Below are 18,511 nucleotides of genomic sequence, written 5' to 3'. Positions count from 1 at the left end.
CCGTATTTTTTGGTCGCAGAACGCGAAGATGTCTAAAGTTAAAAGGGTTTTCTGCCCTTAGCCTAGATAAGTTGTGTCGGTTTTGGAGATCTACCCATGGTTCCGCGGACCATGGGATTGTATAAAAAGGGAATTCTTAAAAGATCTAAGTAGACAAGTACAGTAAGTAATTTAGAAGTCATGAGTGATTGGTAAGTTTGGGTGAGCTAAGAGCGAGAGTCTTAGCATAGGAAGAGGCTCTGCAGCTAAGTGCGCAGAGGCCTAGGGTGGAAGTCCGCAACTAAGTGCGCGGACCCTTGTAGCTGTGTGCGCAGGGCGGATAGAGTCTGTACTGGGAACTTGAATCATAAATAAAGAGAAGTGTTATGGAATCACTGTGTTTTCCGTCCTTGATTATTGCATCTGATTATGATATGTTCAATTCTAGGTTTACATTATAATGTTAAATTGATGCGTGAATGTATCTATTTCTATATGTTATTTGAACGCAAGTAATAATGTATGTTTACACGAGGGTAATCTTAATTTCATGATAAATTTTGCTAACCACTAAGATAATTAGGGAAATGAGACAGTAACATAGTTATAGAGGCACGTAAGTGCCTAAATCACTATTTAGGGTTGCGCGAAGGATAGTTGGATACCTTCGCAGAGGTTTTGAAAGACGGAAGAGGAAATACATCGATAAACCCTAAAGGCTTATTGATCTCCATGAAGGCATGGATTAAGATATAAAAGCGACATCACAACCATCTCAGGGTGCAGAAATTTGGTTCCTATATCCCCCCATACTGCTTCGAGTGAGACTTCGGTCTGCGCTCCATGGACTGATGCCAAAAGGGCCGGTAGTGTAGGGATTAGCTTGGCCGCCTAACGCTAAACCTGGGTCAGGGCCCATCAAGCCAACAAATGGTTCCGTTGTCAGGACCAAGATCCGCATAACGAGATGTGTGATGCTGTATCATTGGAATTCAACTAAGAAAGAGATCGAAAACTGGTTGGATAGAAAGATCCACGAATTCGCGATGCAAGAAAACAAGAACCTGCAATTGATGAAAGAACAGTTTTTGGACAAATACCTGTACACAAAAATACACGAAATATTCTTTTGTTCCTTCCCGGTTGATTTATACAAGTGGATCACAAAGTTGGAAAACAACCAAGGAAGGTGGAGGCTTGACAATCCGATTGTTTGGACATCGGAGTTAGTAAGAAGATTGGAAGCTTCTGAAGATAAGATCATGCGCGTTGTCGACCATTGGCTCAATCACATCATAGGAGGATTTGTGACAGAATTCACAGTCGATACCTCTGTCAGTTACAGCGAAGTAGAGCGCCGCTTCTTTAAAGGACCACAAGGTAAGTATTTAAAGTCGCTAAATACTTGGATTAAGATTCTATTGTGTGAACATCAGGTTATGCAGTTACCTTGGTGTTTGGAGCTACGCGAAGCAGAAAGTATTTCAAGGACGGAGGAAGGAAAGGTCCTAAGTATAGCCCACTGATCGGGCCTCCCTTGAGTGACGACAAAGGAGCACCGTAGACTTCTCCCCTGAGCGCTAGTCAGTTGATAAGATAAGGGTTCCCACGAATACCTACATCGCCTCCACCCTCATCCCATCCATCTACACCGCCTCCATCCTCGCCTCCACCGCTCACCCCATCACCCACACCACCGCCACCTCCACTACTATTGAATATGGCGAACTTCGAAAAACTACTTGTATTCAAGGGTGTAGGGAATGAGGATCCGGACTACTTTTGGTTTGTCGCGAAGGCTGTATGGGAAGCCTAGGGTATCATGGATGACCAAATGAAGAAAACCACATTGGTTAGTGCTTTATAGGACCGCGCACTAACGTGGTACATTAAGTACAGTACTGATAACCCAACGTCTGCGTTGGCAGATATCCAAGCCGCGTTGAATAGAGAATTCACTAGACCTAAGTCTCAAGCGCAGTCGATTGTGGGATTCAAGGAGATCATGATGAAGCTGGGAAAGACGCCCTGGGATTTGGATCAAATACTGAAGTGTACGATCCGTGAAGCCAACATGAACCTAATTGATGGGCAACACCGCAAATGGTTTGTGGCCTCGCTCCTGCCCCACCTAAGGGTTGCACTATCACAATAGAAGATTGGAACCCAGGTAGAAGCTCTGGAAATCGCGATGAGGCTACATGAGACACTAATGTAGGATGTTAATATGGGGGTTCAGCAGATTCATGCGCAGTTGCAAAACCTTTGTCTCGAAATGCAAAGTCTGAAGTAGGACAGAACAGCTCGGCCAGAGGCGTGCGAAGAAGTTTGGTGCCTAAAATGCAAGGGTCAGGGGCATGACAAGGATCACTGCCTAGTCTTCGCGAACTATGTTGCAACAGGGGGACCAATGCCTCTACGACCGGAGGCTGCGGCAGGGCCAAGTGCAGGGCCCACGCTATGGTGCACTATATGCCAGGTGGCTGGGAAACATGCGACCGACAATTTCCATTTGCTGCAGAAATTCGTACAAACACCACAACAACTCTTTTGCAATTTCTGTCAATCAGTAGGTCACGATGAGCGCAATTGCCGTAGTTACGAATTAATGATGGACAGGACACCTGCATACAGGGTGCAGGAAGAAATGTGGCCTCCAGACCAAGGCATTGGGGGAACACGAGGTGAGTATTAGGGGCGCGACAGAGGCCAAGGTGGAGGAGGGCTTGGGAGAGGCCAAGGACAGCTGATTTGTTACAATTGCGAAGGCCCAGGACACTACGCGAGGGACTTCCCAAATCCAACGTGATTGTTATGCCACTATTGTACTCAGTTTGACCATGTGACTGAGGATTGCCCAATATTATTGGCTAAGATTCGCGAAAAGGGGGTGCAGCCCCTACAGCCGACGCAGAACCTCCAGATGATGAGGGCTAAGACTCGTGAGGAAGACCCTAAGGTAAACATTATGCTACGAAGCAGAACTACAACGGGGGAGGATAAAGGCAAGCAACCTGTAGAAGGCAAATGAGTCCGCAAAGCACCAGAAAAAGAGGTTGGGTTTGATCTGAAGCGAGCAAAAGAAACATTTATGGTAGCAAAGAAAAGCTTTGTTAAGGCCTCTACCTCAGGAAGTCAGGAGAAACTAGCTGAAGCATCCATGATTACCACATTCTTAGACACCTGCACGAAACTACTCCGTGACAGTAAGGCTATGAAGGGCCTGTAGGAACTGATCAATAGGTGTGCTAGTAAGGATGGCGCTACCGGTGAACCGCGCGTGGTCAGGAATCTTGGCAAGCACAAGGCAAGGACTGAGCGTGAAATGAGACTCACCAAGCGGATAGGGGAATACAAGATGGACCAAGTTATCCTGGATCTAGGGTCCGACGTGAATGTTTTGCCAAAACAGAATTGGGAAAAAATTGTTCATTTATGTAATATAAAAGGAGGTTTCCCCCTCAAAGAGGCTTATTTCTAATTCATTGATGTATATTTTCTTTTGTTTTGTGATTTGGTTACATAACAATTTCTATAGGGTCTCCTCTTGCTTCCTTCATTGTTCAGTTTGATTGACTAAGTGCCCCTCTTCCATTAATAGGGCATCCATGCATCCATCTAGAATAATCTATTGTTGGGCCTGTTGCATACGAGACTCCAAGACCTATTTCTCTTTGAAGATATGGTTGAATTATTTTCTATTATATTCTTCGAGTTTGAATTTAAATTCTTTGAGCTTAAGTTGAAAGGTATGCATATGTGTGTGTGGGGGGGCATTGGGTGGGTCCTTTTCATGATTTTGTGTACAATAATGATGATTTTATAAGCCATAATTTAAAAAAAAAATGATTTTAGTGCCCCATTGAAAATGGGTCAAGTTATTTTAGGCTAATATTTCAAAAGAATTATACTTTTAGCATTAAATAAACATATTGCTCTAGGTAGAATGACTCTTTGATCTAGGTGTTGATTTTTTAATTTTTTTATTCTATTTTAATTTTTATTTTTGTAAGTTATAATATAAAGTTTATAATGCCATGGTTGAAAAATGTTGAAATTTTAAGGTTTTTATACTAGTGATTTTTGGTTTTAATTCTATGGTTGAAAAATGTCAAAATTTTAAGTTTTTCCATGATCTTGAATTTGGTTTTTCATTCCATGGCTGAAAATGTTGAAATTTTATCCCTAGAAAAAGAGGCATGCAACATCACCAATTTTTTTATTTTGAGGTGTTTTTCCATGATTTTAATGCAAAAATTGGGGTTTCTTGTGCTAGAGTTCTCATTTTGCAGTTATGGTTCTTGTTAAATTGGTAATATTGTTACACAATTTAGAGGTCTCAGGGAAATACATTTTATGTGAGTGATGGCTAGGAGGAAATTGATTAGCACCATGAGATTTGACCAAAGCAAGGAGTTGATAATTGGGACAATGTTTGAACCACTGGAATTATATTTCTACAAAGCGTGATGTGTTTGATTAAGAAGTGTTTTAAGTTTGGTAGCTTTGGTTAATTTTCTCTCATTAATGAATATGAATATGTGTTTGAATACATAGGCATGATAATTCTTTTTTATATGATCTAAATTCCTTGTATTAAAGATAAGAAGTACAAGCCTCAAAATTTCATTGGAGAATCTTTTAGTATTTACAAAATAAAAGAAGAAGAAGAGTTGTTGTACCATGCCCATCATATAGAAAGAAGTCGTGGGAATCAAATTCATTTTATAAGAAAGTTAGTTTTGGTAGTTTTATGTTGAATTTAATTACTTCAACATTCTTGCCTCATTAAGAAAAAGTTTGATAGTTAGTTTAATTTCACATAAAGATTTAGATGATGATTAACAAAATGTTTGGTCAAATCCATGAATGGAAAATGTGCCTTCATTTGGGTACAAATTGAAAAAGAAGCTAGAAATCAATATTGATATAATTTTGGATGTAGGAGTATTTATGTATGAAATTTGTGTTTACTTAAGGTATTGTAAATTTTGTTATGATATAATTGTGACTGAGGGATTATGTGACAAGTTCTCATAAAAGGAGTTCTAAAGGAATGCTACTTTGTTTGCATGATTTGTATATCTTTATTTTATGTTGAGTAAGCTACCATGGGAAATAAAATAGTGCTAGGTTGTTTTTCAGTGTGTAGCCAAAGATTTATATTGCTTTCCATGTGTTTGGTGAAATTCCTAAATGAGTTCTATGTAATTATAGGAAAGTAATATCCTTTTATTGCCTTTAGATTTTAGATTTTATCCATATGGTTATGTGGTTTCAACCAAGAAGCATTCCAATGCAATTAGATTTGGCAACTTATGTGTGTGCTTATGTGAATTTATTAAAACAAGTTTATAAATGTTTTTGTTCCGTTTCATACTAACTTCAAGGGGAATCCATACTAGATGAACCTATAGCCTACATTTTGAGTCTACCTATAGGAGTTTTAGATCCTACTTTCATTATTTGGGAAATTCTGAGAAATAGTTGCTTACTGTGGATATTTTTTGCATGTAATCTCAAATGGTATTCCAACTTTTCTCTATAAAATCTTTAAAAATATCATAACAAAAAAATATTTAGGTGGTTGTGCATTAGTTTCTTGTATAAATGTTTGCATACAAAGTGTTTGAAAAATTTCCTGAACTATAAATTATATTCATTAAATAATTGTCTATCGATTACACTTGGAAATTAGTTGGATATGTATAAGAATGGAGCTAATGATATTTATATTAATTTCAGATCTAAATATGAACTCAATCTCATTCCCTCTATTCATTTACCATTTTTCTATATTGTAACAATCATAGTAGCCCAATTCTTTTCTTGAGTTAGAAATACAATTTATTCTTCCAATTATTAAGAGCAATTATAGATAGAAAAGTAAATGCAATATGCAGTAGACAATCAAGAATAATGACAAGAGACATAAGGATTTGGTCAAAGACTAGGGAAAAACCCTACTTGGGGGGAAACCTTTCTCAAATTATTCTTCTTATTAGATTTTCATAAACTGTTCTACAAGAGAGTAAAATGTTCCAATTCTTCAATCACAAGACTATCTAGCAAAACCAACCAAAAAATATCCAAAAGATGAGCCCAACAACAACACTGATCAGAATCAAAATTCCAAGCCTGCGTCAACTATCAGCAAAACACTAGGTCCCAGCTGCATGGAGCTAATGACCATCAGTGTGGCTACAACTTCCCAGTTGCAAGGAGCACCCTATTATGAGTGCATTTACAGGAAATATTTTCTTGTTCCAACCCTACAACTACCTATCAAATACCCTTCTTCACATGTTCGAGCTCGGACCCTGCAATTTCGAACCTATACGAACCAAATTTAGACATGTGTGAGCCAAACCAAAGAAGAGAGAAGAATATGCTTGATGCTGATGTCCAAATAAGGTTCACGTGACTTGTATTTATATGCTTCCAAGGGTGACCATTTTGTCTTAATGTCAACCTAAACGTTTGTACGCATGTGAGTTTCATATTAAAAATATATTTTTCCTTAACCAAATTAAATTCTTCTAAGGGCTAGGAGGGCTCTTCCTTGATGAGGAAGTTTGTCCAAAGGAGGTATTTTGTCCCTTAGATGCCAAATTAATACTCCCTCTCGAATAGGGATAGATTATTGACTGTAACATCTATCCCATCTCAAATATCAAATCAAAAGTCATCTTTGCTCATATATTGAACACTCTCGAATGTAAAAGAAGAATAATTTAACATTGGAGGGGTGCTCAAGCTGCCACCCTCTATCCAACAAATGTCTTAGGGTAGTTCCAACTCAACCCACATAAGCGGGGAGCATAGCTCAACCCTATATCATAGTAAAATAGGCAGGATAAGACTTACCATGGTAGGTAAGGATCATAACTATCCTATTGTTTGTTGATCTTCCCATCAAGACCCTCAAGAGTCAAGTGGTAGAACACCTGCATCCACAACCTTGGGAGGAGACACACACTTTCCCTACAAGGTAAGGATAAAACACAACCCAAGGAACTTGGGGGAGATACACACTTACCCTGTAAAGTAAGTATCAGACACACCCAAGTCATTATCTCAACCCATTGGCCGGATGGGAGGAACAATCCCAACAAGCCTGACTTGTGGGTAGGATGCATACCGGGGTATATTCGACAAGGGGAGATACAAAATTACTATGAGGTAAGGATCCGACGAGCCCTAAGATGAATATAGGGGACATACACACTTACTATGAGGTAAGGATCACATACATGCATGTTGTCCACGAGTTCAGGCTCAACCCCAGGAGCTCTATGGCTCAATTCCTCACCCTGGGAGCTTAGGCAGGGGGAAATAGCATTGCTTAGTGTCCTCGATCAGTTAGGACCCTTACCCAAGAGGGTCACATTCATTAGTTTACGCTTCTCTATGAAGACCAAGAACTTCCCTTTCGGCAAATCCTTTGTGAGTATGCCTGCAATATGCTCATCAATTGATGACGGAGACTCACAACACCTCTCTACACCATGTCACATATATAATGATATATGATCTCAATATGCTTGGACTTTCCATGAAACACATGATTCTCTATCAATCATATCCCACTCTTGTTGCTGCAATATATCATTGTTGTGTCCAGGACCTACTCAAACAACTCTCCAAAGAGCTTCCTCATCCAAACTTCCTCACATCTAGCCATGCTAGCAACAATATACTCTTCCTCTACTATACTCAGAGCCACGAACCTTTTTTTCCTATTCATCTAAGATATCATGTTAGATCCCAAGCTAAAGCAACACCCAAATGCGTTGTTCTTGTCATTAATGTTTCCAACCTAGTCAGAATTAGTGTATCCATGTAGTCATACATCTCCTATAGTATATCTCAAACCAAGATTGATCATCCTTTGCAAATATTTCAGAATGTGCTCGACAACAACCCAATGTGCATGAAGTGGCCTGGTCATAAATTGACTCAAAGTGTTCACTACAAAACATATGTCTCGATAGGTGTTCATAAGAAATATCAATTCTCCAATCAACTAATGATACTCTGAAGGGTTATCCAAGTCGGGTCCAGCAACATCTTTGAATAACTTCTTGAATTTCATTTCCATCGGGGTGGTCAAGGATTTGCATTCCTTCATTCCAAATCTCTCTAATAACTTTACAACATATTTTCCATGAGAAAGGAATATTTCATTGGGTCTTTTCCAAATTTCTAATCATAGAAAGTAATGCATCATGCCAAGATCCTCCATCTCGAACTCAGAGGCCAACTCTCTCTTACAATCAATCATCATAGGCTCACTACCTGTCAAGAATGGATCATCAACATATAAAACTAAAATCAAAGGCATACCTTGGACCACCTTGAAGTAGAGGTTAGAGTCAACACTGCTTCTTATGAATCCAAGCTTCACCAGGTAACTATCAATGCGGGCATACTAGGCTCGAGGACCTTGCTTCAAAACATATAATCCTTGCTTCAACCTTTAAACATGATTATTCATGTCCTTTACTTTAAATCCCTTAGGCTTCTTAGCATATAATTCTTCTTGTAGCATGCCATGAAGAAATGCCATCTTTACATCCATCCAATGAAGGGTCCATCCTTGACTAGCAGCAATGACCATAATCGATATAATGGGTGTGTAGTTGGAAAAAAGTGTAAAGATGTCATCAAAATCTTCTCCCTCTTTCTAGGAGAGTCCTCTAGCCATGAACCTTGCCTTGTATTTTTCAATGCTTCCATCAGGCCCACATTAATCTTAAACAACCATTTAGAGGTTACAGAAGAATTTATTTTAGGTCTCAGAACAATATCCCATACATCATTCTTCATGATGGATTCATACTCTTCGGTCATAGTGTCCTTCCAAAAAAAAATATTCACTACTTATTCAAATGTGGAAGGCTCATCCTGGATCATAGTACTCATAGCTATGACATATCCCCGATATCAGCATGGCTTCTTACTTTCTCTAAAGGTCCTTTTGGTATGAACATATCTCTCAGCATTATGTAAAGTATCACAAAGCCATAATGGTATTTTCTTGGCAAAAGGATCACTTGGAGGAGGATCCACATGGCCCATAGGCTCCATGGGGTCATCAACAATGTCCTTCTTAGATTTAAGCATAGTCTTGGACCACGGATCCCAATCCATTCTTCATAAGGTTCTTAATTTGGCCATCACTACTAATAAAATCCATGTTGATGATATAATTAGTAACATAGAAGTAGCCTTAAAGGATTTTAATCTAACCGAAGCCGAAGAAATAAGACAGGACATTGCCAAAATTCTTAGAAATGCCAAACCACCATCATGCAACATAACTAAGGAAGAAAAAATAGCTCTATAACCTGAAAAAGAATAAAGGAATAATTATCTTAAAACCAGACAAAGGCAATAAAACTGTAATTATGAACAGATCTGAATACGACAGAAAAATGGAAGATCACTTAAACAATAGTGGATGTTATAAAATCTTAGATAAAGACCCTAGTGCTAAAATTCTTAGGGATGTCACCAAGAAAATAAAAGATTCATCTCTAGACACTATTACAAAAAAGAGAATCACCCCTACTAGCTCCATCACTCCTATAATTTACAGTGCTCCCAAAGTTCATAAATAAGGCATCCCATTAAGATCCATAGGTTCGCCCACCTACCTCCTTGCTCAATACCTTGCCGGAAAGTTACGTCCCTTAACAAGAAACACATCATCCTATATAAAATACTCTGCATCATTCGTTCAATGGACCAAAAACCTTGAAATGAAAGATGAAGATCTCATGGTAAGTTTTGACATTGTTTCCTTATACACTATGATACCAATGGATGAAGCCATCGACGTTATGTAATCAATCACTGATAGTGAAACTGTAGATCTCCTAAAAACTTGCTTAAAATCATCTTATTTTAGCTTTAAAGGAAAATTTTATGTACAAACTCATGGAGTATTAATGGGCTCACCTCTATCTCCTATAATTGCGAACATATACATGGAACATTTTGAACAAAAATCCCTCAAATCCTTTCCTTATACCCCAGAAGAATGGAAAATATTTGTTAATGATGTTTTCGCAAAATGGAGTCATGGTAAAGAAAAGCTTGAATAATTTTTAACTCACATTAATAGTCTCTCAAATCACATTAAATTCATTATTGAAGTAGAAAAGGATAACCAATTACCCCTACTTGACATCTTCTTATCCAAAAAAGATGGGAAGCTTAGCTCCAAAGTTTATAGAAAGAAAGCCCATATTGGAAGATAAATTCACACAAACTCTCATCACCATCCCAAGAAAAAATATGGAATTATTAAAACCCTAACTACAAGAGCCTCTAGAATTTCTGACCTAGAGCACCTAAAACATGAACTAAACCACCTCCGACAAGTCTTTGAACATAATGGATATAATAAAAACATCATTAACAAAACCATCCATCAAACCCTAAATAAAAATAATGTAAAGAAAACCTTTGACATTCCTAAAATCTCTTTACCATACATAAAAGGAACAACTGATAAAATTTCAAGAATCCTAAACAAACACAACATCAGTATTGCATTCACGCCCGCTAACACGATTACAAAAATCGTAGACTCCGTAAAGGAAATTATAAGCCCTAGACTACAAAAGGGGTTTACATAGTCCCTTGCTCATGTGGAAAAGAATACATAGGTGAAACCAATAGATCGTTAAACATTAGGCTTAAGAAGCATGTTGCTGACATATCTAGGAATAGACCATCAAAATCTGCTCTTGCAGAACATGCTTTCTCCTCCTCACACTACATCTGTATGGAATAAGCTAAACTTGTCATCAAGGAAGAGCATTACCTAAAACAAAAAATTAAAGAGGCCATAGAAATTGAAAAAAGAAATAACAATATGAACTGTGATGAAGGCCTTATCATTAGTAATACCTGGAAACCCTTAATAAATCATACCACTCATAACAACGAATAAAAAAAAAAAATTAACATTAACTTAAAATTTATAATCATATTAACTTAAATTAATTATTTCAGCTCATAATGATTTTACATTATTAATAAAGATTAAATTTAAAAAGTTATGATTAAAAAAAATAATAATAATAATAATAAAAAAAATAAAAATTTTAAATTTAAAAAAAATGATAAAAAATAGTAATTATGATATAAGTTATTATTATTGTAAACAACAACCCATATCATAATTAATTATATATAAATGTTATGATAATAAGTAATCATAGAATTAATAAATAATCAATTAAAAAGAAATATTATTTACAAATCATTAATAATTGTCATATTAACATAAAATAATAATCACCTCATTAAATAAATTTATCTCTTAAATAACCCTAGAAAATTATATTAACGATCATAATTAAAATTTTGCCAACCGACACTAGAACATTCCCCACATCAATCATTATATATATCCTTACAATTTCCTTGCCCTAATCCACACCAATATTCTCAAGAATCTGGGTGTTCCCCTGAAGATGGACTCACATAGAAGTCTGAAACGTTGGGTTTAATCAAAACTCTAAATAGGTTATTCCACAATTTTTTAAATTTAATTCACTTGTATGGACTCTCTCTTTAAAACCTTCTAATATGTCCATATCATCATCTTTCTTCGAAGGAGGTGGAGGGAGGCATATAGCTTTTCCAAGGGAAACATCTTCATCAAAGGTTGCATCCCTCCTAAACTAGATCTTCCTTTGGCTAGAGATATATATTCTAAATGCTTTAGAATTTTCACAATACCCAATAAATGTACCGTTCTTTTCAATGACTTCCAACTTGTTCCTCTTATCCTTCAACACATGAAAGTATACGAGGCAACCGAATATCCTAAGATGACCAATATCAAGCTTTGTGCCTATGAACATTTCTTCAAGAGTCTCGTTATCCAAAGCTTAATGAGGAACCCTATTTTGTACATAGATGACTGTGTTCGTTGCTTCTCCCTAAAGGAATTTTGGTAACTTTTGATCATATAGCTTGTCTCATGTAGCTTCAACAACAGACCTGCTCTTTCTTTCGGCCACTCCATTTTGCTCAAGATTGTAGGGTACAATTGTTTCCTTTTTAATACCTTCTTCTTTGCAGAATTCTATGAATTGATTTGAAATGTATTCTCCACCATTATCAAACCTGACGGCCGTAATTTTCTTCCCTGTTTGATTTTCTATTAGTGCCTTGAAATCCTTGAACATATCAAAGGCCTCACCCTTGTGCTTCAAATAGTAAAGCCATGTCTTACTAGAGAAGTCGTTAATGAATATCATATAATAGAGATGGACACCAAGAGAATGTATTGGCGTAGGTCCACAAAGGTCAGAATGAATGAGTTTAAGAATATAATATATATTATTCCTGCTAGAGGGGAATGGTCCCCTTGTCATATTTCCATTGGCGCATCACATACATATTCCATCATTACTTGCTTGAACATTAGGAATCACAGATACTAGCTTCTTCAATGTCAATAGGGCTTCATGATGTAGATGTGCCAACCTGTGGTGCCATAGCTCACTTTGGTGATTGATGTCAAGGACCATTACTAGTAGAGGATTCCCATTAACTCTATAGAGTCCTTCACTCTAGATCCCAATGTGAATGCATCCCTCGTGAGATTCCCCAGGCCATGTGAGGACTTTTCCTTCTATGAAATCTACTCTCATCCCTTTGTCTTCCAAGGCAGAAATAGATACCAAGTTCTTCTTTAATTATAGAACATACATTACTTCATGAAGAAGGATGGATTCCCCAGAGTACAAAAATTTGACATATCCAAAGCCATTCACTGGATATGTAGAGTTATCACCAAGAATGATCTTCAAACTTGTCCCCCTCTCATCCAAATTTGAAAGGACTTCCTTGTATCCGAAGAAGTGTCTAGAAGCCCCACTATCTACCAACCAACTATAATACGAATCTGGAGGAGAAGATCTAGAAAGAGTGTAAAAAAGAATATATTCATATTAGCTAACAATTGTATTATTTTCATACCTGGAATTTCTCGCTCTCTTTTGAGGACGGTGGTTTCCTTCTTGATCATTGTTTGGTCAATTTAGTGTGTCCTAAATTGCTACATTAGTTATCAATCCGGGAGTCGTAAACTGATGAAGTGTGGTGCACTATATGTGCAAGATAGCCTCTTTCTTATATTTTTGTCGTTTTTCAATTTTTATTTTGTTTTAGGGGTTTTTATCCTCGTTTTATCTCCTAATATGAATGGAAATATTATTCCTGAGTCTTTAGAAGGCAAGCATGGATATGGGTTTTAGGCAATTATATCCTCTATAATGGTTTCCAACACTTAACACTTCAGAAGATCTTAGAATATACTAGTGATGACAGTAATACTTGAACAAGAAGGAAAAATGTGATGCTATTTAAAATAAGTAAATAATGAACTATTGATCATCAAACTATTATCTCTGTTGTTGTCTAAATACAGAAAATGATTTAAGCTACTGCACTCAAAGAAATAAAAAATTTCAAAGAAAGTAAAACTAAAATCAAATTACATCATTCATAGTCCGATCTCTTGCGAGTTAGTCTAGCTATGGCTTTCGGAGATAATCGTCAATAACATGAGCAATCTGATATCTAATTGCAGAAAAGTAAAACTAAAATCAAATTACATCATTCATAGTCTGATCTCTCGCCAGTTAGTCTAGCTATGGCTTTCGGAGATAATCATCAATAACATGAGCAATCTGATATCTAATTGCAGAAAAGTAAAACTAAAATCAAATCACAACATTCATAATCCAATTCCTCACCATTTAGTCTAGCTATGGCTTTCGGAGGTAATCATCAATGACATGAGTAAGTTGATTTCTAAACTAACTAACAAAGAAAATGAACAAGACTTGAATCAACAAAACAGAACTAGAATTAAAAAAAAAAAAACTAAGAAAAACAAAGTCAGCGGAGAATTAATCCCATGTCATTAGTCATTGTGAAAATTATATGCAGATGCCCGGGCTACCTACTCTATCCTGAAACATACATACACTGATCAGTGTCATACAAAGCTTGTAAAATCATGAACAAATGTGAAATGTTAATACCATAGCAATTGAAATATACACAGGTGGATAACTATGGAATATATGCAATGGAAATAAGGAAACAATGTATAAAACTGTACAACAACAAGGAACGAAACCTCAGCGTACAGGGGCCCTCTGCACAGCCTCGGTCAACAGGCTATCAATCCAAAATTATGTTCATGCAATCATGTAGAAACATAGTCTTCTCATATATTTCAAAACACAGTTATAGCAATAAGACTAGTGTCATGGCACAATGAACTTTGAACAGCAAAATTACATTCAAAAATACTAACTCTACGTGTATAAAAACGTGTTATTTATAACAAAGGTTACATAACTGTTTTCTTGTAAAACTACGTGAACAGGAGACATGTAAAAGATAGCGTCCATGGATTTAGCATAATGGTCACCGAGACTAATAAATCTATCAACTGTGGCTGTTGGATTTGCATCGTGGGGCAGTGTACAGGTGGCAACATGACCCCAGAGATTTAGGAACGACCACGCATCATTCAGAATCCTTCACGTGTTTGAAAACAGAGTCCGACTGTCGTAGGACTCTTACGTTGAACCACCGTTGACCACAGCGTCCCTTGATGAATCCGGCTGAACCAATAGGACTTGATCCATGTCCAGGTCATTTCTAACTTGCCCATGTGGCTTATTTTGCCTGATGACACTTGCAACATAGAGTTTAACAAAAACAGCTGCGGAAAGTTGAATCAACGGCGAAAAGTGACTGGATTCTGCAGCTAATGAGCAAAATCTAGTTCAAAATAACCACTTAAATGCACTTTTAGAATCAATATGCAATGATCTCTGATAGCTTATGGAGTGTTGGTGAGGGGAAAAAGTCTAGGAAAATGTGTAGGAAATCTGTAATTTCAGAGCTCTACATACCCCCACTGTGAAGGTGTTGCATGTCCCCATGCAACCAAAACTTTGATCATCCTCCTTTCAGTTCATGTGTTCTGAGACCTCTGCCAATACATCCATCCTTCTTTTCTTCTTTCTTGGGACCACTACCATCCTCAGCTTTCTCATTAGACACCTGAACTTGAGGTTGATGAGAGCCCTATTCAAACTTCTGTTCTTTTTCTTTAATTTTCTATTTTTCTTCTGTCATAGCCCAAGATGCAACATCGTGTTGTCATGAATAATCTTATCTAATCTACCCTATTCCTTCAATGTTTCATTTTCTCTTTTGATGTGTCTATTTAAGACCTCCAGCTCAAAAACTTCCTGTTTTAGTGATTGAATTTGAGCTTCTTGAGTTGTATTAGGCTGGGCAGATGAAGTGCCTGGATCTGCGGCCGTTTTCTCCAAGGACTCTATATAATCATACATTTCTTGCTGGTTCGGGTCTATCTCAGGTGTGGTCTTTCTTGGGCTGACCCCAAAATCCTGTTGAGAAGGACTGATTTCAAAATCTGGCCGAGAAGGACTCATGTCAAAATCTGGCTGAGAAATAGGAGTATGGTGGGGACCACAGCCAGGAGGGATTGTTGAAGGTTGTTCCGGTGTTTCCCCTCCTAAATCAATAAAGTGGGGCCCTTTAATTTGTATTTTTCTCAATTTCCCTTTAAGTCTGGAACTTCTCCTTAAATTTTGTGGGCTAGTGTCCTCTTTCTCCCCACTCTGTTTTTCTTTCCCTTTCTTCTTTGTTGCAGTTGATTGTTCCTGAAGGTAAACTAGTCTTTCAGACAATACTTGGTGGTCCTCTTCTAAGGAAGGTTCTGGGGTTTGATGGACAACCTCAATATTTCTTTTCCCTTTTGATTTTCTTGGCTTCTTACCCTCAATCTTTTCCTTCCTACTTTCAGACAATTTTTCTTCCCTACTAGTTTCTTCCACTATGTTAGTAGGAGTGTCCTGAATTCTATCACTTGTTTTCTTTCTTCTGCTTCTCCTTGATGTGCTGCTTTCAGGGGTTTCTTGTGGATCTTTAAAGAAATTTCTAACTAAAAACTGCTCCCAGGTGTCCTTCTTTTCCTTTAATTGTCTTTCAATCAAGATTTTCACAAGGCCGTGGTGATACAAGTGGGGTTCTACGTCCCCCAGATTCTTTTGGACGGTGGTGGACATTTTCTTCAAGCTATTTAGCAAGAAATAGGGCAAATTAAGAGTTTGGTTTTCTAGAAAATTCATCAGCAACCGGGTGTGATACATGTACATTGACCCGAATCGTCCCTCACAGGTAATGAATTTCTGGATTATTAATAGTAAACTAGCCCATTTTTCTTGTAAAGCAGAGACAGGGATTCCTCTTTAAAGATGGTTACATCGATACCTAGATTTCGTAGGATAACCCTCCATGCTCTCATCAAAGCTCTTATTTTTGAACCACCGTTCTCCCTCCTGTGGGAGTTCGGTTGTAGCTGCTATGGACGCCTCTGTGATTGAGAACTTAAGGTCTCCAACCTCAGCTTCCACTCCGTCAAAGGACCTCGCAAAAGTCTTCATAACTTCCTTGTTGTAGCCTCTGAATTTCTGAATAAATTGTAACCACCGGGCCTTCCTTAGCATTCTTTTCACTTGTGGATACCCTTCCATAAATTTGGGTCCTTCCGGTTCTGCTCTCAATAGAGGACCCATTCTTTCCTCCTGTCTTAAACACGTCTTCGTGGGTATTGGATGAACGGAGGTGAGACGGCTGGGTTAGTGGAAAATGGACAGGATTTATGGAGAAAAACCAATGACTCTAAATGGAAAACAGAGAACAGGTAGCGGGAGTGAGTTTATGCAGAGGCTTATGTGAACAGGGTAGGAATGCAAACGTGACTTCAATAGAATGAGCCCGGCAGAGTTTTAAACTGGATGTCTACGAAGTAGACGCAAACATGCTCAAGAAATGGCTGCGGAATTTGTGCGGCGGAGAAGAGCCGTGATCAAATCAACCACGTCCCCATAATTACAGGTGGAGTGTCAAAGTACAACCAAACACGATTTAAATCTGGAGGCTTGATCATGAGGCCGTTTGAAAAATAAATACAAGGTTCGTGGAGGAATCATAGGTCGTGGAACGGTTATGTGCTATCAATGCCAATCATTGCATATAATGGAGCCGTGGTTTCAAAACTATATAAAATGTGCTCTAGATGCTATTTGAAATAAATCTTACTCATACCTTGGAATTTTTGCCACTTTTCGTCCATTAACCTTTGATCAGCTGCTCCTTGTTGATGCTTTTAGGTGCCTCATATCTTCAAAATATGTGCTTGGTCATACCTACATTTGATTTTCATGATCATTTAACTAACACCTGACTGTCAATGTTGAAAAAACAGAGTGATAGCTGCAGAATTAGCCTCTGGCTGCGACAACTGGGTTCAACTGCGGAAACTGACACAGTAATCATATGACTGAATGGAGATGGATAAATGATGACTGAATGAATGAAAATGGTCATGAAAAAAAACTTTTATTGGCAGAATAAAATGAAATGAATGAAGTGGAGTGGAATGAAATGTAGTGGAGTGGAATGAAGTGGAATGAAATGAAGTGGAGTGTCATAAAACTGTGAAATGAGAGAGAGATTTTTTTTGGAAAATATAGGGCGTCAGGAGTTCTTAATTTTCGCCCTGTATTTTCTATATAAGACTGCCAATCAGTGATTGATTTTCAGGCTTATATATATATATATATATATATATATATATATATATAGATACAAAGGCTAGGCTGGTGGAGAAGAAGGATTCTTCTTCACTAGCCTTATTGCAGAACTATCTTGAAAGATTTCGACAAATTCCTCTTTTGAGAGTGGCTTATGATAGATCTTTAATTTGTGGCCATTCACAATAAGAGGAGTTTTATGTTCATCAATGGTTTTGATTCTTACTGCTCCATTGCTAAAGATTTTGTCAATTTCATATGGCTCAAGCCAATGAGTATGAAATTTTCCTTTAAAATCTTTAAACTTGGAATCAAATAGCAATGCCCAATCTCTTTCTTGAAACTTTTTCTCCTTGATGTATTTGTCATGCCACTTATCTCTTTGATATTGAACTAGATCAGTTCTTAGGATCGCCTCTTGTCTGATCTCATCTAGCTCATTCAACTGCTCCATTCTATGCTTTTGGGCTTCTGATAGATCCATTCCCAACTGAACTGCCATCTTGAAAGTTTTGACTTGGAACTCAATGGGGAGCAGGACTTCTTTCCCATAAACAAGTTCATAGGGAGAATGTCTTGTTGTATTTCTCCATATAGTTTTGTAGGCCCACAAGGCTTCAGGAAGCCTTTCTGCCCAATATCTTCTGTGTAGATGAACAATTTTGGTGATGATGCCTTCAATAACTTTGTTTGTAGACTCCACTTGACCATTTTCTTGCGGATGGTAAGGAGTAGATTTTCTGTGCTTGATTTTGTATTCTTCCATCAACTTCTCCACCAGGTTGGATGTGAATTGACTTCCCTGATCTGTCACAATTTCTCTTGGAACACCAAAGCGAGTAAAAATATCCTCATAA

This window comes from Pinus tabuliformis, chromosome X (assembly GCF_031772625.1).
Source record: "Pinus tabuliformis cultivar Carrire ecotype Pingquan chromosome X, CPIR1, whole genome shotgun sequence".
NCBI lineage: Eukaryota > Viridiplantae > Streptophyta > Pinopsida > Pinales > Pinaceae > Pinus > Pinus tabuliformis.
This window is presented reverse-complemented; position numbering follows the sequence as displayed.